The sequence below is a fragment of the Lepisma saccharinum genome, chromosome 14 (assembly GCF_977018435.1).
Source record: "Lepisma saccharinum chromosome 14, izLepSacc3.1, whole genome shotgun sequence".
In the NCBI taxonomy this organism is placed as follows: Eukaryota; Metazoa; Arthropoda; class Insecta; order Zygentoma; family Lepismatidae; genus Lepisma; species Lepisma saccharinum.
The window spans coordinates 56,126,230-56,153,046 of NC_139242.1; the positions used below are offsets into that span (position 1 = coordinate 56,126,230).

The 26,817-nt window shown below is 37.2% G+C and overlaps 1 protein-coding gene across 2 annotated transcripts in view; it reads right to left on the minus strand.

Annotated features, from left to right (window-relative positions):
- The window catches only part of LOC145998911 (beta-1,4-glucuronyltransferase 1), a 116,484-nt gene extending 90,068 nt beyond the window's left edge, over window positions 1-26,416 (minus strand). Inside the window, exon 1 of one of the 2 annotated variants that reach the window (XM_083135667.1) lies at window positions 26,298-26,416. The gene's annotated coding sequence lies outside the window, so the exon portion shown is untranslated. Of the gene's footprint in view, window positions 1-13,690; window positions 14,050-26,297 lie in introns of those variants that run through there. The other variant, XM_083135666.1, reaches the window with a different exon arrangement.
- Between the last annotated feature and the right edge of the window lie 401 nt (window positions 26,417-26,817).

A 26,817-nucleotide genomic window follows, 5' to 3' on the forward strand; every position in this document is an offset into this window, starting at 1 on the left:
ACGGGTAAAGGTAAGAAAAAAAAATCACAAACTAGTGTAGCCTGTGGGTATATAGGAATAACGTTTCGCACGGGTGCGTGTCCGTTTCCCCCTCTCGTATCCCGCGAATTGTGGACAATTTGCTCCTTCAATGGTCACTTCCACGTTTGCTCTTCCACGTATTTGACCCAGCTTCAGAAGAAAGATTCGACAGTATAACGGACATTGGCTGTGCGATCCAGCGTGGCCAGTTTTGCTGACAAAAAAACCTGTCTTCTTGCCAGCGTTATGTGGCAACGTCCCGTAGTTGGGGATTGGATTTGGTTCCCTTAGTGGTGTTTCTGACAGAAGCAAGCGATACGCGGCAGAGGGGGTTCACACCGAAGTGGCAAGCCTATAAGGAAGCATTCACTGCGCATGCGCGAACAACAGGCTGAGGTGGTAGTACGCACACCACTGAAGAAACGACCCGGTACAAACGACAAGTGCAGTTTGTCGTGTCGCTTCGGTTTGAAAAGTTACATTGATTACCGAGGGTTAGTTTCGGTCTGAGAGCTCCCATATAGCTTCTATGTGACCCTTCCATACCAAAACATATTACAGTTCTGATAAGAAGAGAAAAACGCCGAAAAATAAAGGGAACTAAAGAGCACAGTCATTTGTTTTATCCTTCGCTGCTCTGTGTTGTCATATTCATTGCACTCAAATGTATTTATTTATTTATTTGTCTCTTATTTATTTGTGGCGGAGATTAAGGCTCATGCCTTTTCTTACACTCAACCACATACAAAAAGTTCATATCAAATGTATCGAGAAACAGGATATCGTCTCGTGTTGTGCATGCAAAAGTAACGAACATGTGTTTATTTATTAATACATGTCTATTAGATACATTTATACTGAATAAAGATTAAGGCAACGAGCTTTTGACAGCGCTGTACACTTCAGCAATGCAGGGGCAGGCTAACAATGCAATCGGCTGATTGTATCATTCGCTCTCCCGTCGCTCGCGCAGTTTTGAAAAGTCAACGACAACGACATCTCTTCGTTACATAGCTGTGTCTATTCTCTGTCCACCGCAAGAGTAAGGTTGAAGTAAACAAAACTATATGACCTGGGAGAAGGAATTCCTTTCCTGTTGCATAATTCTGGATTCAGCCGTCCATAAGTACATTGACATCAGATATAATTTGCCAAAATAAGTCCCCAAAACATTACGATAGAGGCTAATCATAGTAGCACGGCTTTATCAAGTGCACTATATTCACACGCGCAATTTCTGCGAACATCTGACACCGAAATTGGCCAATACGCTTTCTCACAAATCATGTGCATTTGTACACATCGACATCCTTCCTAGTGTGGAAAAAAGTGACATCTCCATTTGTACTAGAGATCCTCGACCAAAACCGAAAGTTTGAGTTCCCAGTGAAAATTGGACATGGACTCTCTGCACCAAAAGGATGAGAGGTTTGACCATTACGTAACACTGAAACCCTAAATGTACAAGGGTGAGTTAAATAAGCTTAAAACGCCAGACAAATATTAAGGACAGACTACACAGATCAAATCTAGACGAGTTATCAGTTGTTCACAGCACTGGTCACTTCAGCTGCACTTTAAAGATGGCGGCTTATTCTAGTACCGTGATTGGGCTACGTTCTCTGCCAACCAGAGCTCGCCATTCCCTTTAAGGGTTGGATGCCATATGGCTACGGACTTTTCTTTGATTTCTACAGGGGCTGTTCATCATTTAAGGCTAAAATTAAACTGCAATCACTTCCCTGGACGTCTAAAAGTAGCCATAACTCGTAAATTAACATCAATAGTACTAACGTCACAGCATGATGACTAAAATTAAGCGATCGCTATGAAACCCACAATAGATAGTATCCTCAGTACACTAATCAGGCACATCTTCCCCTCACCCACTCTCGCCCGCAATCACTCGTATGTTTCTGGCTACGTTCCTGTTTACACAGACACGCATACTTTTACGAAAAAACATGACTTTTATGCTCAATCTTTACGATTTCGTGGCCACTTTTCAACAGGGAATTGTGTTATTTTATGAGCGATTCTTCATGTTTTTATAAGAGCAATTATCACGTGCAGAGTCATGGGCTTCTGAAGAAGGCACACACGGTTTGCACTGACGCACGTAACACAATTTTAGCAATCTGTGTCTGTTTCATCCGTTTATTACTGCGCGAGACACTTTTAGTGACTCTAAATCCGGCTCTCATAAATATCCCGAAAGTGAGGCGGGTCTGGCATCGAAGGATTATTTCTATCTTATCAAAACGTGCCCATAATCCCGTACGCAAATACACATTTTGCCAGCATGCTACCTGACACGGATTAGGTACCAGAAGACAAGACGTTTCTTTGGCTTTTCGCGACGGCAAACAAGTTGCATAAAACACCCGCGTTTGCATTGTGTGGTTCGGTTTTGTTTGCCCGAACGTTTCTTTTTCTTCCATCGTCACATAAAAAAAGACACGCTCTGCTACTGTGTAGACGTAGAGCCGACCTTTTCCCAGCCGAGACGCAAGGACACGTCTTACACAACTCGCCAGGAGTGGATGGCAGATTACAAAACCTTCGAAGAATCTGGGAACGTGGGTCGTCGGAAAAACATTAGCTTCTTCGAAAGCGTGGAAAGCAAACCAAGGGAAACTCGAGGACGAAATGGTTAGGACAAGTTGCAGGTTCGAATCCCGGTTGAGGCATGAATGTTCCCCGTGTCACTCAATTTTCGTAGTTTGTTTGTTGATTAGCAAGTTATCGTCGCTTTTTTCACCTTTTGTTTCTTTTTAGATTACGGGGAAGATAAATGGCGATTAAATGATGAAACGACAACACTGAAACATTATGACCTGCCAAGGGGTCGAACCGAAAACTTTCGGATTCTACCATTGTAAAAGATCTATTTGGCAAAGTTTGTTATATGTTCACTCGCTCAGGTACACTAACCAGCCAACTGTAAAGTTTAAAGTGAGCAAAGACCCGAAAACACAAAGCGACAACATTAGCTACTCCGCTATCAGAGGCCCGATATTGTCGTTGTGGTAGCCCTACTAGAATTAATACTTAGTAACAAGTGGGGAAGCATTTCAAACTTTTCGATTAAAATAATGGACTTCTTACAATACACGCACGCATGCTTCTACACAAGGGAAAACAAGGTTATAGGAACAGCAACCCTTCCCTTGTCGTGATGACAATTCAGCTTTCCCGACCCACAAGGGTTGCACATTCAACACGCTACGCTACGGCTTGAAGGTCAGAGCTACAAAATAGGCGGATCCATACGTTACCTTTATAAGAGGGACGTATGACCTCCCTGTGGCTGAAGATTAGTTCTAATTTGCTACTCTCAGAATTCAGTAGAGAAACTAGTAGCGAATGTAGGACAGCATGTAGTGATAAAAGTGATTTGGCCAACCGAGGAATGTAAATTAGGAATGGTCAGTTTTAGAAATGCAATACACTGTCAGAATTATGAGAAAACAGGGTAAATGACGTAAATCATGAGTTTTTAAATTTAAAGAAAAATTAAATTAAAATTAAAAAGAAAACTTGCATAAAGTTTCCTACAAGGTTTTCGCGACACTACGTATAAATGTACACATTTGTTTTTCGATATTTAAGACTTTTTTGAACATCCATTTTCTTTCTATAGTCTACACATGGAATGTCACACTCGCATATCAGAACTTTCCACGTACAATTTTCAAATCAAAACACAGTTAAAGTGTATTTTTTTTATTTACTAATCTGTTTGTGCTTAATTTGGAGAATAGGCTATACATCTGTTGACTTACATCTCGTGAAGCTAAGGTTCCGGGTTCGAATCCCGGCCTGGGCATGCATGTCTGTGAGTGTCCAAACATCAATTTCTTCATATCATCACTCATCCCCATTGTTGCAAATTAACCAAAAGTGGCACAAAAAGCGAAATAAAATCAAGTAAATCATATTTAACATCATTGAATGATTACAAGATTGACGTACTTTCGGCAAAAGTCGCAGTGAGATCCACAAATTATTTTTGTACACGAATCTATCTATTTCTTTCAACTGAAAATGATTTAAAGTAACGATTTTTTTAAGTCACACAATTTAAATCTTGATTTAAATAAAAAAAATTGTGACAAAATAAAACATACTAAGTCGTTCCAGTTTTTTATGACAAGATTTCAGTGCAAGGTTCCAAATATGCTCCGATACTTGGGAAAAGTAAAAGAACACACAAAGAAACTGTTTGAACACTTCGTGCATATTTAACGATGTCTCTACCAGTTGCATAACGGTTTGCAATCAAAGACGGCCAGTCAAGCAACGTTTCCTAAAGACCAATCTCATGTCAACCAGTGAGTAATTAAAGGTGTGCGTAATTTTTTTTTTCGGGTTGCAATTGAAGAAAGTGCTTCCTCCACGCCTGAAATGATTTATGTCCGCTCACCCTTTTTCTCTGTTTTACATCCAGTAAACTACTCATTCTCGTTCACTCTCTCGCTTGCCTGCCCTTTCGTTCCACTTCCTTTCTCGGCAACGAAATCACGTGAATCGGCAATGGATGCCGTTAGGTGCTTGTTCAAAGAGACCTTAAAGCACGCATGAAGAAGTGAGTTTGATGTGTTCGCACTGATAGTCACATTTTTAAACAATTTTCTTTACTATTACATCCATCAAAATCGTGGCAATTTGCGCACAATGGATCATTGCTACAAGGTGGTAGCTGAATGAATATGTTTATCCCGACTGGCGATAGATTTCTGTGATATAAATCCTGTCCCCTAAATATCTACGTGATGTGCGCATGACGTAACACGGGGGTAAAATGGGTGTGAACTTATGAAGAAATAGTAAAGCAACATTGTTGCAATAAGCAGTCGCTAACGCCTGAATATATGAGGAACACGAAATATGTACGTAAGGATAAATTCAAGCTAGAAAATATAAATGAGTCTATTACCTGTGGCGAGAGAAGCAAATGGCAACCATTTTGTGCGTGATTGTGTACATTCACTTGTGATATTTTCATTATGCTTGCATGGTGCAACACATCTTTCCGTGTCGGGTAATGCGGATAGGCCAGAATACGCCATCAGACCACAAAACGCCAATATCCCCTTGCCTTGGAACTAGGAGACAAATATCTGCATTTATATGCCGAAAATTCATGTGCTTTTAACATAATGATTAATTTCACTTGATTCTGACTATACTTTAATGAAGTTGAATAGTGTATATATGCAAATTTGAGAAGTTTTTGCACATTTTAGCTTAACGAGGCTATAACTGCATAATTGGATGCAAAATGTATACAATTGTTCAATTCGAGCTTCTCTCATTGGGCTTTTCCTGTTCTTTATTGTATATCAATATTTACAAGTAACATATTTCGTCTGACTGCGGGCACAAGTTGGATGAACATTAATCTCACGGGTGGAGCAATTGCAAAAAAAAAAATGTCTCAAGCAAACATGTGAATATAAGGTGTCATATTATGACAGTTTTAACTTCTCAACAAAATAATGAATACAGAACATTCAGCTTTCATATGATGAAGGCACCTTTTCTTGTGTGTTTTCTTACAAAAGTATACATTAATTAGTATTATTGGTGCTTTATGTAGTTTAATAAATCGTAACAATTTGTTTCAATTACAAATGTGTTGAATGTGATAATCACAATTTTAAATCCAAAAAGGATATGTTATTTCAAGGTTCTTTTAAAATTTTAATGGATCAATTAAATGTTTAACTGTATATTTTGGCATTTCTCTGCACAGTTTCCAATTTTAGCACATTTAATTTATTTTTCATTGTATAGAATTGCATTTTGATTACAAATGTCCTAATATGCAACTGCACAAAAGAGAAAAACTTCGCAGAGTGTAAGGGACATTCCCTTTTGGAAGGCACCCAATAAAAAAGTTGCCCTCACCGAAACCAAGTCGTCAATACGCCACTAAGTTCCACATACACTGTTGTAGTAAACTTCACACGCCTCGCGAGTTTTCATGCCTTCTCCGGTTGTTGGAAAAAATGTTCTTTTCCCCTGTCTGCGCTCCTGGGAAACAGGCGAGACCTCTTTTGTCTCGATGCGGACTGAGCGTAACTGACTTATCTGTTAACGCCTGTGACGTGAAAAACGAACTGACAGCTTCCCAACCAATATGAACAGATAATACGCCAGAGCCTGTAAAGGACTGAGTTATAGCTGGCACGAACCTCCCGCCGTGAATAACTATGAGTATGCAATGCAATCCAGATTTTTTTAAAGATAATTTCCGGTCATAAAAAACGCCTTCTCAATTCCTGTTCCTTAATTATGTCGCAACAGCGCAGCAATGATGATTTATGCTCGATAACGTACTAAATTATTGACAACCCTAGCAGTTACCTTTTATTTACAGGTCACAGTGATTTAGTAACACACCGGAAAACAATATCTCAGTTTACTAGTATCACTGTAAACAGGTTGCCCTCATGGGTCCACACTCTAAAAATAACGGAGTACGTTGCAAAATATTTGTTTGGAAACTCTACAGCCAAAAAATTATTGTAGCAAAAGAGGACAGCTTTGTTACGATAGGTTTAATGTCCACCGCAGTGGGGGGAGGGGGGTCTAAACGGCACAGGCAGTAGTCCCAAGACATGTACACCAACTTTTCGTCAATGTTTAGCTTCAGATATGTTGAAATAATACAGCAATCAACACTGAACACCACTGAAGTTAAACATTCACCAAAGTGGGACCTGAACCACTGTCTGTAGTTGTGATACCAACTATTATTTCTTTTTAACAGTGCTTATGGAAACGCATCGATTTCACCACTCCATGGTATTTAGATGTTATAAAACTGTCACTGCACAATATGGAACGTGTGCAACATATGAAATTTTCGTTCCTCTCTTCATTTCATCGCCCTTGATGAGGAGTAAAACAGCCGGACATTTTTTCCAGGTTATGTAGTAACATACGGTGACCAAATTTTTCAGAAACGAAAAGCAGGTCATCATACACAAAAGCAGTAGTTTCATACCTTTTCAAGCTACTTTCTTCCACCAAAGAGAAGAAAAGTATAAATAATTTGGTCTCGGTCAGCAGCATGTGTTGCAAGACATTCCGTAGCACATTGTTGAACGGACATATTCTGATTTTAAGAATTGCATCGCGAACCGCAGGACACGACTAAGGAAAGAACGGAATGTTCTACCATCAAGACGCGCCACCCTATAGTACCCATAGAACATTATTCTATTCATAGAACATTTTGGCTGTAATGCTCCATATTTACGGCAATAAGCATAGTTGTAACACTGGTGACGCCTCTCTTCCACGTCACCTCTCGATACTCTACTAAACCACTAACTATGTGTTGAAGCTTCTACTATCTAATTATCTATAGACCAAATAATGCCCTAAACAGCTATGAGTTTTGTTCCTTAACCGACAGAAGTATTTTTAAAAAAGTCAAAATTTGCAAATATGTAATTAAAGTACTAGGACTAGAATTTTCATGACTTAGAATATATATATTTTTTTTGTAAGGATGATGTTTTCCCTAAACATATAGAAATTCATATTATGAAGAAACTATTGAAATTAAGGTGCTTTTTAAGGGCATATTTAGGCATATTTGGTCATTTCTGCGTGATGGGGCATAGATTTTCGGTCATATTCAGCATATTTTCGCTTTTTCAAGAAATGTACAGTCATTTCAGAAGTGGATTCGTTCTTGCTCCCATGTTCACTAGTTCCTTTTCTTTTTTACTCCAGCAAAATCTTTTTCATTTTTATTTGAAAATTTACAGAAAGTATTCATTGTGCATTGCAAGTCAGGGCCCATAGAGTGAACTAAGAAAGTACGTATGTGAAAATATCTCAGCATTTAGATATTGATGTGTGAAACAGTCCGGTTATAAGGGCATATTTTTCAGATTATAGTGCATATTTTGTAAAGTTTTGGTCATAAGAGCATATTTTATTTTGCATATTTTGGTGATTTTTAGGTCATAAAAATCCTAGCCGTAGTAATTACTGTGAACTTTTTCTAATGGCATACGGGAGTCTCTGGTTGAGTGGAATTTATTAACAAAAATTTCCATTGGCAAACTTCTACCACCCTGTAGAGTTAGGCAACACACATAACGCCTTGCAGGGAAGCGAGTATTTCAGGATCTAGATGTTTCATTTTTATTGCCGGTGACTGTACATCTAAAGTATCGCTTCATGTTCAATAATTTCTAAGTCCTAATACAATTACTTCCATTCAGGAAACATCAAAAATTATATCCTATTTGCTATTTTGTGCTGCATTTGTGTTGATTAGAAAAATGACACTATAATATCCAACATTGCTTGTAATGTGCAAATCTCCAATTGATTAACACCACTGTCTATTTTCTCCAAAAGTAACATATTTTTAATAAGTTATAAGTCATATTGTTATTTTTCTTACATATGCTCATTTTATCAATAATGTTTTCGAAATGTATATTATACAAAACATAGTAGCTCAAAAGAGTTATTCTTGGTTCAACTGTCATGTATGCTTTTTTCGTAAATTGAATTGTCCTTGGAAAACCTTGATTGGAAAAACGTACTCGAAACGCCCACCTTCATGTATTCAACCTTGGACATACTCCTAAAGTGTTGAACATAATCAAATAAAAATGCGAATCAATGCACTGAGGAAATAAGCGAAGATTTCATGGAGAGTAATATAATTAAACTTTGCTTGTAATTTCTTTTGCAACACCCCTTTCAAAAAAATCTAGATAAATATCAGTGGAAGACCACTCATTATAATTTTACTATTCTGCGAAGACATCACAGCTGGTGAGATTCGTTTTTAATTAGAATTTTATACAATGGATTCATTACTTTCCAATACGTACGTAAAACCCCGATCATGATTGTACATAACGTACCAAACGACAATAAACTCCACATCAACTTCGCCATATCACCAGTACAAAAGGTACTTCGCCGCATATTGCCTTTTGAGAAAGTAGCAATACCACTTTATTAACCAAGAAACACGAAAGACATTAACTTAATAATTGAGAATATCGTAAAGACGGATGGAAAGCGGTTAGAAAATAAAGAATATTTACTCATAGTGTGATAGACACGAAAGGATGCAAATTAATTTTACGACAAATAATATTATTCTCTTTTAGCAAAGGAGACTTTCACTGGATTATCATTTGTAAACTGCTCATGAGTTGTACAGTGTTAATTGCTTGTATTTCCATACCCCCTTTATAACTAGATATAAGCTTTGGCTGCACTATGTTGTTCAATATTGCTACGACTTAAAATTTATGTGCTAAATAACATTAAATAAAAAGTATAAGCTACAATGATAAAGAACAAGTAATTTATGTCAATTTCACACCATTCCTGTATTCGTTACAAATGAATGAAACCTGACATTGAGTTTTATACGAGGAGAACATCTGAATCTTTTTCTTAATTTAACACGTTTTGGTGGTCAACAATGGGCTGAAATCATATTCAAACCCAATGCCAATTGGATTCGTTGCCAATGAACCTACTTCCACTTTCTATCGATAATGAATCACAGACACTGCTTGAAAGTTGCACATAAGTGTTCGCTGAAGAACTTGTTGATATTGTTCTTGTGTGCATGGACTTCAGACTTACAGTAAATGTGTTGTTCATTGTCCAACAACATTTTATAATAAGTAATTAGGTACGATGTTATACTGATACATTAAATACATCTTTTCACTGGAATAGTCCCCAACAGATTCTTAAGTTAACACTGCCAAGTGGTCTGGCAATGTCACGAACTCAATGAGTTGGTTGTAAACAGATATTGAAACAGATTGAAGCACGCTTATAAACGTCTTCTTCCTCTGTTTTTTTATAGGCTTAAATAGAGATGAGGTTAAGTGTACAATTGAAGCAACTGGTCTAGTCTGGCTCAAATGAAATCAAATTATTTTTGGTGAGGCTAGATACACTGTTGTAATCTACTGCACAAGCCAACAAAGAAAAGTCAGATGTTTATTTGCGAAATCTAGTAATCTTAATGCTATAGGCTAAATGCTTAAGGATAAAAGTATCTGATTTTTCATACATGTTACTTGTGGTTAGCGTTGGGAGTGTATCCTTGAAACTTTCCAATAAGTGTCAGCATTTCAAGATTGATGCTGAAAGTCTGTTAACGTTCACTGGTATGTATCTTCCTGGATGGGAAGCACGAAGAGATATTAGCCAGCTTTATCTTCATAGAAGCATTTTCCTTCACAAGCTCTGAATTTTTATCGGAAATCTGCCACTGTAAGAATTGTTGTCCCTTGCTTGTTCATAAAGCAGGTTGCATTTTTATAAAAGCAGGAGATTCTTTATTTCTTTTCCTTGATGTTTCTTCTCCACATGTACAAGAAAAATTCCACACAGAACATCAATGCTGTGCATAACAGTAAAGTTTTTTTCTTCCTTTTCAAATGAATTTTCACCACCAACTTCCAATAGGTTTGCAACCGTTCTAACCATGGAAGCTTAATAGACGATGGCAAATGTAATGGCAAATTGTCCATGACGAAATGAGAGCTTCGAGAACTGAAGAAAATCCGCCAACAACGCCAAGGATAAAGTAGACAATTGTTCATCGTTATTTTCATTATTTTTATTCTACGTGTTGTGTTGTTTTGAGGAATGTAATTGTATTAGTTGCAAGCAGGAGTTAATCTCTGCTTATTGACATTATTTAAATTCATTACAATTCGCCTACTGTTTCATTTACTTTTTGGTGTACACTTGCCTCATTTGATAATGCAGTAGTTTCTGTATTTGTTTTACGTTAACTTTCACGTTTCACAATCGAATGGAGACATATATATATATATAAAAAACACTATCAACTGTCCTGATAACTTTACCGTCCGTCCTCAGATGAACTGGAAAACTTCCGTAAGTAATGAAGTGATTTTGTCTTTTCAAAAAAATTGAGAGGTGAGTAAGTTTTCATTGGCACGTCACCAGATCCTTCAGTTTCGTCAAGAGTTTGTGTGTAAAATGCCACGTGCCGCACGCACAAACGCACGCCGAGTGGTGCACTTTTGCATCATCATTATTGTTTATCATTATAACTACTTTTCGGATGCACTAAAAATGAAAGAAAAATCGTTCTTCCGACCAGGCCAGTGGTTCTGTCTGGGTTTGAATCCTGAGCAAGGAGTGGATTTGTACCTTTCTTGTTCTCCTGTTCCTGAGCGTGGGTTTCCAGATAGAACAAAGCAACAACCTCCCTGTAATTAAGGATTCTCGAGTTCCAATCTAGGCGGAGGCACATTTCACAGTGGTTCAAATCCCACTTTGCCCCAATTAATCTATTTAAGCATAAAACAAAATTTTCCCAGCTTCTTAGCCTTCTCATTAATTCGCCATCCATCCTAAGCGTCGTAATTAAACGGATGGGCAGAAAACAGCATAGTTTCGGAAACACGTTGAAAACAATTCTTGTGGTTTGGGGGAGAGAGTGCGAACTTTTTCTCGGATCCTCGGAAGAACCGTGTGTGCATTGTGCATACTGTTGAATGGTGCGAGGGGGTGTGAATGTCCAAATTTTGTTACTATTGCCATTATAATTAAGCAGATTACATTAAAAATAAAATGTATTTCTAAATGTAGTGAATGTAAATATTAGCGTAATGTCATTACTATTAGTATTTTTCTTTTGTCCACACAATCCAAACGTACACTATTAGGTTCTTAGTTTAGAATATACAAATTATCCCAATATAAATACTTACGTATTCATTTAAGAAAAACCATAGGTCAATATTTCATATGTCTGTATAACTTCATTTACTTTCTACCAGTAGTAGGGGACACCAGATCAATTTGGAGGACAAAGTTTAGGTGAGGTGGGGAAGTTTCAGAAGAACTGTATATAAAGTTAATACAGAATACTGTATATATAGTATGTTGATAATGAGGCAATCATATAGTTAATCAAAATATTTTTCTTGAAACTGAGGGGATAACTGGTAGGAGGGAAGTGCTTTTACATGGGGTTGGGGGATGGGGGATCATGGCCCACTTTGCCTCTTTTTAGCGTTACCACTGTTTACTATAATAGGTAACAATGTGCAATATAATGTAATGAAAAAATATGTTCCAGATCATGGGGGAAAATACGAGAATCGAAGAAACTGTTTCCGGGTTATACGGCAATATGTCAATAATTTTACAAAGAGTCTCAATTATTTATTATCTAATTAACTCATAGGCGCCGACTCCATGGGGATTGGGGGGCTCGAGCCCCCCAAATAATTTTGCTTAAGAGGGTCTAATGTATTATTTTGCTTCTCTCGTAAAGTTTACTCTGAATTGTGCCGCACGAACTTCACTCTAAATACACATTTGAAATGTTCTAGACCATCAACTTTGGGGGGGGGGGGGTTGAGACCGCTAAACCATCAACTTTGGGGGGGGGCTATGACCAGAGACAGCAAAACACATGACTATTTACTATATACTAACTATGTAATTATGAGTATTGTTAAAATTGAGTTTCAAAAGACGATGTGCATGAACTAGGGTAGTGGATGGGACGTTCGGGCTACAAATGGCTCTCACATGACATTCAGAACGAGATCATTGATATATTAGGGAGATCTGTTTTGCGCTCCGTGGTAGCAGATATTAAAAGTCGGGAATATTTTGCTATTATGGTTGACTAAACTTGTGACATATCCATCCGTGGACAATTAATATTCTGCATTCGAACTGTGAATAACAATTTTGATATTTTTAGGAGTTCATGAGCTTTTATGAGATTCCGAACACTGAAGCCAAAACTTAAAAGAGGGAGAGTGAGTCATTCATTAATTTATTTCAGTGATCAGAACCCCCCCTCCAATAATTATGGCAAGTCGGCGCCCTGAATTAATTCAAAATATTTTCTACACTACAATTGGAGGACCCTTAAATCCTGCCATAGATGATGTAACTTAAAGCTTGTGTTTCGCTTAGAGAATCTGTTTTAGCTTTTACACGTCAAACCCTAATGTTCGAAGTCAGGATTTTTTCTGCGGTTACCTGGCTCATCATATGCAAAGACAGGGAACGAGAATATATGGAGCCTTATTTCCACACCACGTAGGAGCCACGGTGATAATCACGAGAACCTTGATCCTATTTTTATTTTTTATTCAGGGGGGTCATAACCCCCATTTTGGCTCAGTATTTCTACAGAAAAAAACGTCAAAGGCAGGAAAAGATGGCAAAATGGGAGCTGACTGCTAAAAAAATTACACGTAACTCCACCCCCTTTCAAAAATCCTGGGCACGGCACGTCACTGGTTTGCTAGTTTCAGCTATACATCTTCTGCCTCTTCCAGTGGATAGAAACGTTCTTCGTAAGACGCACCTGGAAAGAGGCACATCGGCCTCCTCGTAAAAAACACAAGGCCAAGCAGCCAGTTTGGCAACAGCGATTGAAATAGCAACTTTTCCTCGCATGTAACAACAGGCTGCGAGGTGAAGACAAAAGTAGTTTCGAATTACATTTCAATATGAAGCAAGGGTTTGTGTTGACTGGGGGGTTATTGTAACGTTAAGCTATGCAATGTCCAAACCTGTTTTGGCTCTACAGCGTCCATTACTGGCAAATAACGTTTCGGGTGATAGAAAAGAACTAAATTTGCTCTCTTACCTTATGCGGAGATGTGAAACAGGAGTACGAGATTCGTGCACAGCCTGCTCGCATCGTATCCGTGAAAGCCACGAGCTCTGGACGACACTGTCAAACAAACTATCTCAGCTGCAACACCACACGGCAGCGTGAACCTTAAAACGCGAAATCGATCCACCAGCAACAAGGGGGTGTAAAAAAACACGGTTTGGGTATCACTGAGAACTCGCTGGGGGTAGGAAAACAGACGAGGACACGTTGGTGTCTGCCGTGGAGTCGAATCCGTCACAACCTCCGAACTGTATCACAGGCACGGGGGCACAAGCATCGGTACATGGACGGAGAGATCGTCGGACAGCAACGTCTGTCGTTTGCGGTGCACGAACAGCAACTGGCCGCCTACCCCCTGGCAGAGAAAACATACGGTGCATCTGCGCGCATGTGGAGACATCTACCGTTTGGCCCTATCGGTGTTGCCAACCTGATGCGTTTACGCCGGGAACTGGTTCATGCGGGCTTCGAAATTTGTTGAGTGGTGCTTGGCGCAAAGCGCGAGAGGATTTCGTTCGCGGAGGTCCTCGATAATATTCTCTTTTTCTCTCCAACTTTTATTCTTTCCCTTTTCCATCCATCCTTCTTGTTTTGTTTCCCATTCTTTTCCATTCTTTCTTTTTCCCCTGCATCTACCTCCCTTCTTCTTTGTTTCTATCCTTCTGTTTTTCTTTTCCTCCGTTTCACATTTCTTTATTTGATTTTTTTGGAAGGTATGCAAATTTGTATATGTTACCAGCCAGTAAATTAAACTGGTGTGTAAGGGGTGATTTTCCACGTAGTACACCCTGGACTGCATTTTGCAGACAAACGAGGCTCTGGCGACCGACCCTATGGCCAGTATAATTCTGTTTTGTCCTGTCTTTTTTTACTTATTTATGTGTGCTGACTGTCCCTTTACAGCCTCAGCTTTTAACGGAAGTCAGAATATTTTAAGATTTTAGTTATGCAACGTTAGAGTTGTTATTTGTAACGGTAAGGGGCTGGACCCCGTATAATGTGACGGGTACAAATGCAAAATAGCCTAAGTGCTGACGCACCCAAAGTTTTTAAATCAAATTTCAAATTCAAAAAGTAGAATAAACTAAGAGGGATAAAAATAAGTTTCTTTTGCCGGGGATAAAATTCTTTGTTGGGCGATTAGCCAAAAGTGCCAGAATAGCAAAGTAAAGTCAACTAAATCAGCCAATCAATCACAGTGAAACGAGCACAATGGCTATATTGCCAGTGACCTTATGAACGGGAAAATACATTGTACCTATGGCTCGGCCTATACCGATGCCGATGTATCGGTATAGATCGATACCAGTGGCATCGGTATAGGAAAGTTTTAGTTGGAATTTATTTACCGATACCAGCCGATACTTTTCCGGCATTTTGGTCTTTCACGATTCACGAAGACCGAAACAAATCCTTGCGACACTTTACTTTCGCGAAGTCTAATCATTCTTAATATCATGGATAATTCGAAGCTTATTGTATTTTGAACCACTTTGGTGTGTAAAAATGGACTGATACATGTAACTGAAGTGGAATACTTACACAATAAAATGAATCAATATTTTGAATAACTTTTAATTATTACAATCGGTTTGAGTATCGTTTGAAAGAGGTATCGATTGTTTTCTTTTTGTTTCTTTTTTTCAAATTTTATGACATATTTTCAGTATTGATTAATGTTGAGTGTGTTCAAGAAATCGATAAAATATACGATAAGATGTCGTTAGAGCTCTCGTTTTCAGGTTATGTGAAAAAATAAAGAAATTAGAAAATCAGTCAATTCAGGCCAGAACCATAGCTTTGGAAGTTTTTACTTTATATTACGATTTTACAAATTAAAAATTATCAAAATGTCAAAGTGTTTTGTCTGTGGAGGCACATTTTTTTAAATAGAGGCTCAATCATGAGCTGATTCTCCTTTTTCTCTTTCTGAGAGTGTGAGTTTGTGTGTGTCTGTGTGTGTGCTTTTCCTCATTGGAAAAGCTTTTCGTTTAGATTTAATTCCTCTTTTGGTTCCTTCTCGAACTATGCATTTGGAAACACTGCTTTTTCGGTTGATGCGGGGCTGCTCTGTTGCCAATTCGTCAGCGAGAGAGCGCGTAGATCGATGTGCTTGGACACAGAACTGTCCGAAACCGAGCGCTTTAATCTCCACATGAATGTGCGTCTGCTCCTCTGAAGATTCAGCCGGCTTATATCAAAGAAGGAAGAGGAAGATGATAAAAAATAAGCGATCATGGGCTGAATCTTCCGTTCCCTCTATGCGCAAGAGGATTTGTTGTTTTCATTCATAACGACAAAACAGCTCGGGTCAGGGGTGTTTATCCAGGATTTTTCCCTTGGGGAGGGGGGGGGGGTGGAAAATTTGGGGGGTGTAAGTTTGGGGAAGTTAAGTGCATATTTTGGACCGTTTTAAAAATGTTTGCCCTAATTCAATTTGTTCATAGATGTTTTCATACAGTAACCCAACCCCCTCCCCTTCACGTAACATTTCAGAAGAGAAAAGATGTCAAATGCAGGTAAAGATGGGAAATAGATTTTTGTGATAATGTTAACATTTCAGTTTAACGTTTCGAGCGAGTATTGCTTTCCGATAATGTTCAGTACTTGATTTAATCAATCGTTAGACAAAACACAAGAGATGACATTAAAAAACACAAATTTCAACATATTATTACCAGGAATCATTTCATACAATTTTTAAGCTAGTTATAAAGAAATTATGAACACTTGAGCAATATTTTTTTAACTGCGTTTGTATCGTTCTTGCCGTAGGTGTAACTCGGAGTTCATCTTTGGGGTGGCCAATTGAAATATCAGTGAGAATGCATTGCATGTGTGTGTGCGCACTTGCCTGTCTGAAGTAGTAGTAATAAATACAGATATAATATGACTTTTAAATAAATTACCAGACTGCGAGCGAAGCGAGCTAGAAAATTTATAGAACTATTTCTTTGCAAACTGATTATGCATATTATTAATTAATAATTAAACAGAGCGACAGTATCCCACAATGTTTACTCTTTACTCGTTCGGCGTCATCTTTACCTCAGTACATGCCCCCTGCCCCACCTGTTCTAGCTTCAGTTAGAAAATATGCATATATTTATATATATATATATATATATATATATATATATATATATATATATATATATATAATTTTAACGGCTCTATCATAGGTCTGTGGTTCTATGCTGCGAGTGAGTTCCAAATTCTGCTGGTGTTTTCAAATCTCTGTTTTAACAGTGTACTCCAGGCAATTTGCACTTTGACCTGCGCAAAATTTCTTCAGAAGGTTTTTAAACCGTTTCTAGCTCAGAAATCATTGCTGAATAACATATATCCAAAATCAGACAAAATCGGACCACGGGAACACTCCCAAAAACGGATTTCAAAATGGCGGACTGGATGTTTTCTACTAAAGTCAAAAATAAAGTAATTTACGCATTTTAGAGAGAGGCAATGCTTTTATTTACATTTAATAATACTTAAACTAAAACTATCTTTCAACAATATACCATTTCTTATGCAATTTTGATATTGAAAGTTATTTATAGAAGTTAGAAATTGAGAAAATAACAATTACTTCAAAAAAAAAAATTTAAGTTCTCTTAATTATAAAGTCAGCTTCTAAGGATGGACAAAGTTTAATTAACCGTCTTCATCAACGTAAATCCTGGCTTACACATGTGGGGGTGGGGCTACAGTCCTTCCCGAAATTTTGAGAAAAATCAAATTTTTTAAATGAAAGCAGAAAAGAACTTGGGAAAAACGAAAGTGCTAAATGCAAATTCCTCTTTAATTAATCCTTAGATTTCAATGTTGAGTGAGTGTGTGCCTCCCCGATGGCGCAGTGGTAGCGTCGTCGCCTTGTAATCAAGGGGTCCCGGGTTCGATTCCCGGTGGAGGCATATCTATAGTGGTTCGGATCCCACTTTAAACTGTAGGTCCAGTCCCGATTAGCCTTACTGTGCACAAAGTGGACTTAAAACACCAACTCAATCAATCAATGTTGAGTGAAAGTTCCAAATATACGAAATCAGTAGAACGTAGGTAATGCCCATTTTTACAAATCCAGCCCTCCCCCCTCCTCCCAAAAAATGAATCCTGCGTACGCTAGTAACTGTCATCATATTATTATTGCAACCATTCGCCACAAGCTGTTGAAGAGGACAATCGATTACGCTTCTATCCACATCGTGAAGTAGTATCATCAAGGTTCGATGTGCAGGATTTAGTGGGTGTACAGCATAGCAGGAATAATTCTTTACGTACCAACCCCACCGTTCTACCTCGATCGTCTCTTCTCTATACTTCCAGATTCTTGCTTGAAACTGTGTGCGAAATTTAAGGTACTTTGTGGACGAATCTGTAGGTGACAAACACTCAGGTGTAACAATCTATGTAGCTGCAGCTATCTTTTAACTAACATTCGACGACATAGTTCGTTTGTGGATTCCAACGACTCGCAGTCATACAACAGAAGCATTGCTTTTCTTCCAACGGGGTTGACAGAAATGGAAACAAAATGAATTTGCAGCTGGACGGAGTTCAGTTACCTTCATCAGTTTGTCAAATGCTGAGGATTTCCCAATTGAACACATTGTGGATGTGGTTTCAAGTTTTTGTTTTAGGTACGCTTTATTCACAGATACGCTAATCAGTACTGGACATGCAGTTTAAAGTGGGATCCTAATCACTACATGCCTCTACCAGGCATGTCACTGGCTCGGGGCATAGACACACATAAACTAGATAGGAAGGGCGAATGGGGCAAAATAAATGTCAAAGTTTGTTTTGAGTTCACTTTATCTCAAATAGGCTACTCGGGACTGGGCCTACAGTTTAATGTGAGATACCGAACAATTGTGTCTGTACCGGAGTGGATCGGCAATACCATCAGGAAGACCAGGCGGAAAAGTTGTAAATAAGCAAAACACTTGAATGAGGTTTGCTTTTGTAATATGAAGTTCATTTGTTTCCTTCCGCCCTATTTTCACAAAGCGAAAGGTTTTCCATTTTGACGAGTCAATTTCGCATTCGCAATGTCTAAGGTAATTAATATTTAATCAAGTATGTCACTTTTCGTCTTCTATAACTATATAACGTCTTGCATTTTCCTATTTATCTTGACAGAACAGCTGCTTTGTGCACAAAATTTTATTGGTCTTGATAAGAAATAAGCTACATTAGATGCATGAATAAGAAACGAGCGGATTGGAATCTTTGAAGATTAAGATGAAGATTTGTATTTCGACGCCAGAATTCAACATTCAGATATCAGTTGCAGATTTCTGAATTCAGATATTGGATTCAGGTTTTAGATATTGGTTCCAGGATTTGGGGTACAGATATCGAATTCAGGATTCGGGATTTGATGTCAAGTTTGGGATTCGGATACAGGATTCACACAGAGAAAAACTGATTTGTTTGAATTAACATGTTTGGTTAAGCTTCTTGGAAGCCAGAAACCAAAAATGTGATAGCGTTTACTAAATCTGGTGATTTTGACAAAAATGTTTCGTAAGTCTAAACGAATGGAGCAGAATTACAAAAATAATTTGGTTCTTATGAGCAATCATTTGTTTGTCGCCCATTTTAAACAAATATTTGGTTAACATGAACTATTTTTTTTTCGGTAGGGGCGTTTATTCCAAATAAACTTTATTCTCTGTGCAGAATTTGCAATTCGGATATCTGTTTTAGGAATCTGGATGCAGATATCGGATTCAATATTCTGATTAGTATTCATAATTCGGGATTCGGATAACAGATTCAGGATTCTATTCCTGCACGATTTAGATGCGCAGCCCCTTCCCTAATGTGAATATTTGCCGTTACTTCATATTTCTATTTATACATCAATTTTCCTCTAATAATTTATTGTGCTTTAGACTGTGAGAACCCCCTTAAAATAAATATTTTTGTAATGCATGACCCCCATTTCCGGAGGGGGAGTTTTTGTTATAGCAACAAGAGAAGCAATAGTTTTGACTTCCTATTTACTTTACTAAGGATAATATCGAAAACACACACAAAATAGTGTGGTTGTGTGCAGAATGCTTTCTCCCTCTCTTTTGCTTTCAAGAGATAACTAACAGATCTACTTTACACCAATAACAATATGCAAACAAGAAAAGTAAAATAAGTATGCAAGTCAAATATTATTATAAATTCATTAATAGAAAGAAACAGAAGCTTATACTTAATAAAACTATTTCGTAATTTATTGACATCTGTAACCAGTTAGTAAAATTAGTTTCCTACTTTACAATTATCTTATATATATAAAAGTAACGAATTAATTCCTTTATGTGTATATAATAATAATAATATGTTTTCTTAAATATTTTGTAATTAATTGACTTTTTTATATTTGATAACATTATAAATATCAATATTATAATAATACATATATGTGTGTGTGTATTTGTTTGTGGATTAAGATCTTCCTGCCCCCACCAGTGATGAATAATTTCACAAACTGATCTAATCGATTTATATTAATAGAAAACAAAAAACTAAACAAAAACTTACACCTAATAAAACCATTTCAGATAAGCGTATTTTGTAATTTATCGACATTTTTAACCAGGGGAAAAAGGAATTACTTTGTTACTTTATAAACATATGGTGAATATAAAAGTAACAAATTAATTACATATATTTAATATATATATATATATTAAATATATGTATTTAAATATTTACATTATTTTTTAAATAACACACACACACACACACACACACACACATATATATATATAATACAATAATTCATATATTTGTGTGTGTGTGTGTGTGTAAATTAATATCGTCCTCCTCACACCATTCTTCAATGATTTTACACCCTGTTACTATAATAGAGCATAAATTATGTTTTATTCGGAATGCCTAGGGGTAGGAATAAACACAAGGGGAAACGTCCATGCCTTTCTCAATTTTAGTCTGGCACCGGACCACGCTTTGCACTAACCAACCACTTCTCCACGGAGAATGGCAAGTGTATTTCATAAAAGCTGTACACGTGATACAGGGTTAGAAAGTAGCCGAGTCTAAATGCCACGAGAAGTAAGTGCTTTACGTATCGAAGAACTGTATTCTTTTGGTAATCGTTTCGGTTGTCTTCTCCTTCCACGCGTGTATACAATACGTCTGTGTAGCAGTGACATACATGGGCAATAAATCCCTTTCGGATGGACATAAAAGACGATGGTTGCCCGTAGCGGGGAAGATTGAGAGAAAATAGCAATAAAACTACTCCATTTGGGAAGGAAAACAAAACGACGTCTGTTATATGCTGGATGAATAATTCATGTTGAAAAAGTTCTGTGGTTTTCTTGGTTTCCTTCTTGTGATACACGGACAAGATGTTCTCGAAAGTACGCCTGTTGCAGCCGTTATCTGTATTTCCTGTTCCTCGGTAGGAAAAGTTTGTTTCTTCTTAATCTTTTACAAAAGATGGCAAAAACTTTAAGATAATTCAATTTGTTTAGTTAGGTAATCTAGAAATTGTGATATAACGTCATAAGCCAATTAGTACTATGACGTAATTTATGAGTTGTTAATATCGGCTCATATTTGAAAGCTTATTGACCAACCTGCGTGAAGTCAACTGTAACCGATACCTTGGGCGAAACTCATCTAATTTATTATAATTTTGCTAAATAAAAATGTATGTCAACTCAACTCAACAAAATTTTATTGGACTTACAGCTTTACATGTAGCTGTTTACGTCCAGCATGCGAACATATATGTAACATTTAATTGCCTTGAGAAGCATATATTGAGGTGCTACTTTTATAATAAATTCTTCGTTCAAATTGTGCTGAATTGTCTTCGTAAACATACGCTTGTGTGGTACGGCGGTTAGTGTAGCGACCTGAACGCTTTCATCCACTTTCAACGACATACTTAAAGTGGGTCCGGACACCCTCACCCTTCCGGAAGGAGTTACTTACTAATTGTCAAATTACATAAGCAAAATACTTGTGTACCGTTTGTTATATTATATGAAATTTATTAATTTCCGGCTTAGAACTTTTACTGTTCAATTAGAATGAATCAGCTTGCATTGACACTGTGTACAGAAATTAATGTGTAATATTAATATGCATTGAATCGTAATATGACTTCAGTTTTTATCCTCTGGAACTAACAATGTTTTTGCTATTCTATAAACTATAAATCATGATTTTATTACACTGGTAAACACACATTTTATTGGCAACGAAATTAGAGTCATTTTAGGGTATCTTTGGCATTGTGATTTCAAATATGATATCAGTTTTTCTACATTGGCTCTAGTTCTTGAGTAATGGCTGTCCTTTGAAAAACCTTAAAGAAGCATGAAATCGCATTGTTAATCACTCTTAATGATGAGAAAAACGTTGTTTCTGAGATTTTTTTGTGTGTAGGGTGTAGGAACAATCACGTTAAAGATCCCAGCAATAATCTGCCACACCATCGACGATTGGTAGGGACATTGAATTTTCGGGATGCCCGAAATCGCGAAATGTGAAAAAAAGATTCAATTTTGAACATTCTGCACGTAACTACACCCCAATGATGAAATATGCATGAGTTTTATTAGCGAAGTAATGCGAAATGTGTGCTTTTCCACGAAATGAACTCTTTTTCGCGAAATAACCATGAAATATCATCAAATTAAGTAGAAAACACGCAAAAACCGGCAATCGAGGTTGCGCGCGCAAACTGTCGATTTGTAACGAAACGTTTGCCTAAAGTTTCCTACCACTAGCAGCTGAAGAACGTTTTATCTTCGATCACATCAGGAAGACGCTGCAAATTGGGATTCCCCATGCACATAATCTCAGTTCGAAAATTCGTTCCCTGTCAAGCTGCATTCCTTTCTTCCCCCGAATTTCTACTCAACTTCGAGTTTCATTGAACTTGCTAGCTGTAGCAGCGATAAGATTAGTCTGTTCCCGCACATCAAGGGAAACAATGGTGTCATTGGTGTTCAGTCATGAATGAATTTTGTTTATCATCATGTGTTTGTGTATGTGCAGTAGTGATTATTTTATTTGTTGGACAGCAAGGATATCCTTTCAATACATACAATGAATAAATCACTTAAGATATGCAATTTAGAAATGAAGTGATTTTGTGTTGATGTTTTCTTTTTGGTTTGACAGCTAAGTACTTGTACATATGTACAGTATATAAGAATCAAGTAGTTTATCAATTTATAGCTCTTTTGTATGTTGTTTCCTCTCATCATGAAAAAGTGTGTGCCAATTTTTTTTTTTTTCACCGCTGGTATATACCGCTGATCTAACATTTTATTTACCGCTCTCCTCAGTTTTTATTTACCATAAATTCGTCTCCTTACGATTGGGTACAAAAACGGGGAGGGGCCAGGTGCAAGGACAGTTTAGTCTCCCTTGGTAGACATGGCTTGTCATTAAGAGACCATAGTGCGGAGACAAAAAGTGGGTCGGAAATGTCCTCCACACCCTTCCTAATCGCCACCACCGATCTGCTATCTCGTATCTGTCCCATCTGCTTTGAAATATTTCCTTCCTCCATCATCTCCTTTATATCTTCGTGGGACCTCTTCCCTTGTTTTTCATTATAATCACCAAGATTATCTGGAAAACTCTCGATGTCGATTTGGAGGAAATGTATATTTGAAGTTTGTGAGCAAGTTTTGCAAAACGTCTTCATAATTTTCGTGTCTGTGATTGCCGAAGAAGTTCTGGACAAATGAGACAAAACTGAATCATGTAGAAACTTCAATATCATTCTTAAAATTTGAGATATTTGAATCATTAATGAGTTTACGAGTTTGATCCCCATCAAATATCCCCGGTTTTTAGTTTCTCAATACTCAGTCCATGAAAGGCTCTCTTGATTAATGAAACAATCGTCACTTTTATCCGAGACTTAACAAACTCTTTCAATATGCAAGGTAAGGTATGCTTTCTTTACAAAGTCATGTTTTTCTTTGTTTCTGCACAGAATATTCACGACAAAAGCAGCACAATCCATCAGGATCATTTACGCGGCCTGCTCGTGAAGAACTCATGTTTAATTCCACTCAACAATAGAAATAAAACTGAAAAATAAAGGAAATAAAGAAAAACGAACTTTTAATAAATATATTCTGTGCAATGGATGGACTAGAGAAATATTTTTATATTCTAAATAAAAGCCATGCCCTATTTCATGTCAAAACCTACAGATCTTATCGAGATAAACTTAAAATCGAAGGATATCAAGTATCTCAAGAACTAGAGTCAACTTGGCAAAACTGTTGTTCATTTTAGATTCAGCACAACTAAAATACCATAAATTCGTTCAAATATCTTTGGCAACTAAAAAAAATAATTTTGTAGACCTGTGTTATTTATTCTGACATTAATTTCCTTGGTAGAACACCTGTTTTTATTCAAATTTAGATGGCTTTGATTAGAAATAAACTATACAATGAATATATATATACGAGGGTTACAGCAAAAGTCATGGGACCTGTATCTTTTCTCAAAGTTAAATGGTGGTACCACAATAAGATCGTATGTCCCTGAGAACATGACACCCTTAGTATGTGGAAACATCACTAGATGGCAGTGTCATGAACGGTTATTGCACAGAGGACAGTGGTAATTCATTGTTAAGTCAACCGTTGTGCCACGGCGTGAACAGCGTTCGCGTGTCACAATAGCCGTTCTTCGGGGAAAAAATGCCAGAAAATGCCACAGGAAGCTAGTGGAAACTGTAGAAGAACAGTGTCATACCGTATTATGCGCCTCTTTTGTTCCTGTAATGTTCCCGTGCTTTCAGACTTGTAAACACATGTGTCACGGTGCTATCTATAAAATGTTTTCTCGCTTCCCTATCTCAGACCTGATACACTATATCTGCACTGTTCATACATTCCACAGTACCATACTCTGCCCCCTTCCATTTGCATATTTCGGATTTTTGTGCTGGTCCCGCATTCTCGCGAAAAGAAAATGTTGCCATGACTTTTGCTGTAACCCTCATATATATATATATATATATATATATATATATATATATATATATATATATATATATATAATATATAAACACATTTTTTTATATTCATGTATTTATTAGGCACTTGATTACCATATATAATCCCTTCGTGACATGTATAACTTGCGTAAATATGTGTCTTCCCACTGCATCTTTATTGTCAGCAATCCTGACTGTATATTTACATAGTAATCAAGCATCTGGTATTATTGCAAAAGGAAATTCTGACTGGAACTTTGTATGGTAATAAAAGAGGAGTGTGTAAACTGATAGAAGAAAGCCTCAACGGAAAAGATGGCGAATATTTCGATCTACTCTTATTTTGTGCTCAAGTTGCTCTGGTGCAAATACATTCTGAAGATAGTAAACAGTTTTCAAACGGATTTCTTCGTAGTTTGAATTTCTTCAGCCCTATCCCGAGAAGGCTCCAGTGTAGACTGAGTGGAGTTTTTATTCTCACGACAACAGGAGTATCCGGTAAGTAACTGTAGTTCTCGAAAAGAATCGTAACAAACATGCCCCTTTACAAAATGTGTCGATTTGCCAAAATCTAGTATGTATTTCAACAGTAAGTCTTACCTTTTATCTAGGTTAGCATGTATCATTTATTAAGCTTTGAGTTCATGTCGAAGTTGAACGAATAATAACTACGTCAATAAGTCATGGCAATTGGTTCAATAAGAAACAATTATAGCTTTCTCCCATCATACTAGAATTAGACTATATAGTTTCGGGTTCCGTGAATTAGGATTTTACCTGTTTCTTTATCTTTCAAAAAGTAGCTATTGCCGAAATACCGGGGCAAGTGTTTCGTGCGATATTGCCCTTGCACTATATCCGTATCTAACTAAGCGTCTGGGGTTTGAACTTTTGTTGCTCCCCCTCCCGAAGAGTTTATCACATTTTCATAACATTATCAGAATATATTTACTCAAATACTAGAAATACACATTTTTTCAGTATTCTACTTCAGCAACATATTTTTGTAGTAACTGTGAATTAAAAGAAAACTACCCACGATGTTTTCTAAACAGACAGTTACAACATGTTTCAAAGTTCTACAGCTGTGTACAGTTCTCGTTTGTAATATATGTTACATATCTGTTGCTGGAAATATCTAGTATTTCATTGCACGGACAGTGCGAAATACTTGTTCAAGTAAGAACTCCCCATGAGTAAGTTTACATCAGAAAATCATGACGAAAACGTAGCAACATATTTTTCGTTATTTCTGAGTCATACACTTTTCGTTTTCGGTAAAGCTGTAGAAAATCAATCATTTGAAGAAAATTTGTATTATGTTTGCCACTTTGTCATAACTTTTGTAGTGTAGCCTGAAACAATTGAGTAACGTGTGAAGAGAGACGAATTCGTTCATTTCTCTTTAATAACTTGACACCTCATATGATTTTGCACATCCCCACAATGCATCCAGATGGTTAATATGGCACTGGCCCTTCCAGATGGCCAGGATAAAATCTAAATTTGTTATCGATCGTTGTACAATTAGCTTGCACACTGCGTCTTTAAAACAAAGAGTTACTGTACCTGTGCCGAAACGAAAAGAAGCCCACAAGCCAGCAGTAATGCACTCCTTAACTCCATCATATTAACCTGTCTCTTGAACTGTTCACTTAGTATGTTGACAGATGCAATGTGAGAACGTCAAAACGAAATCACTTCTTATATTGGGTCGTCGATAAGATAAGGTACAAGTTTATCTTTGAATCGACAATTATCACGGCTTATTACGTTTGTTTTCAAGTACTGAGGAGGAAAATACTTATCGGACGCACTGTCATACATAGACGTTGTCATTACATTAGATTTTTCTTTATCATATTAAAGAAAAATGTGCAAGGGGGGGGGGGGAGAGTAAGGAAAGCAGTAAGATTACCTGCAAAAGGTAAGTCAGGAAAATAATTCGAACTTCGTGTTTAGATTGTGCAGCTGATAAGATTAAGTTTTCATTCTCTGTACTGTATTTTAGTTGTTGTCGACACTGATTTACAACCGTATTTAAACTATGACAAGTTTTATTAGGAAAATGGGTTAAGATGAACTCAGA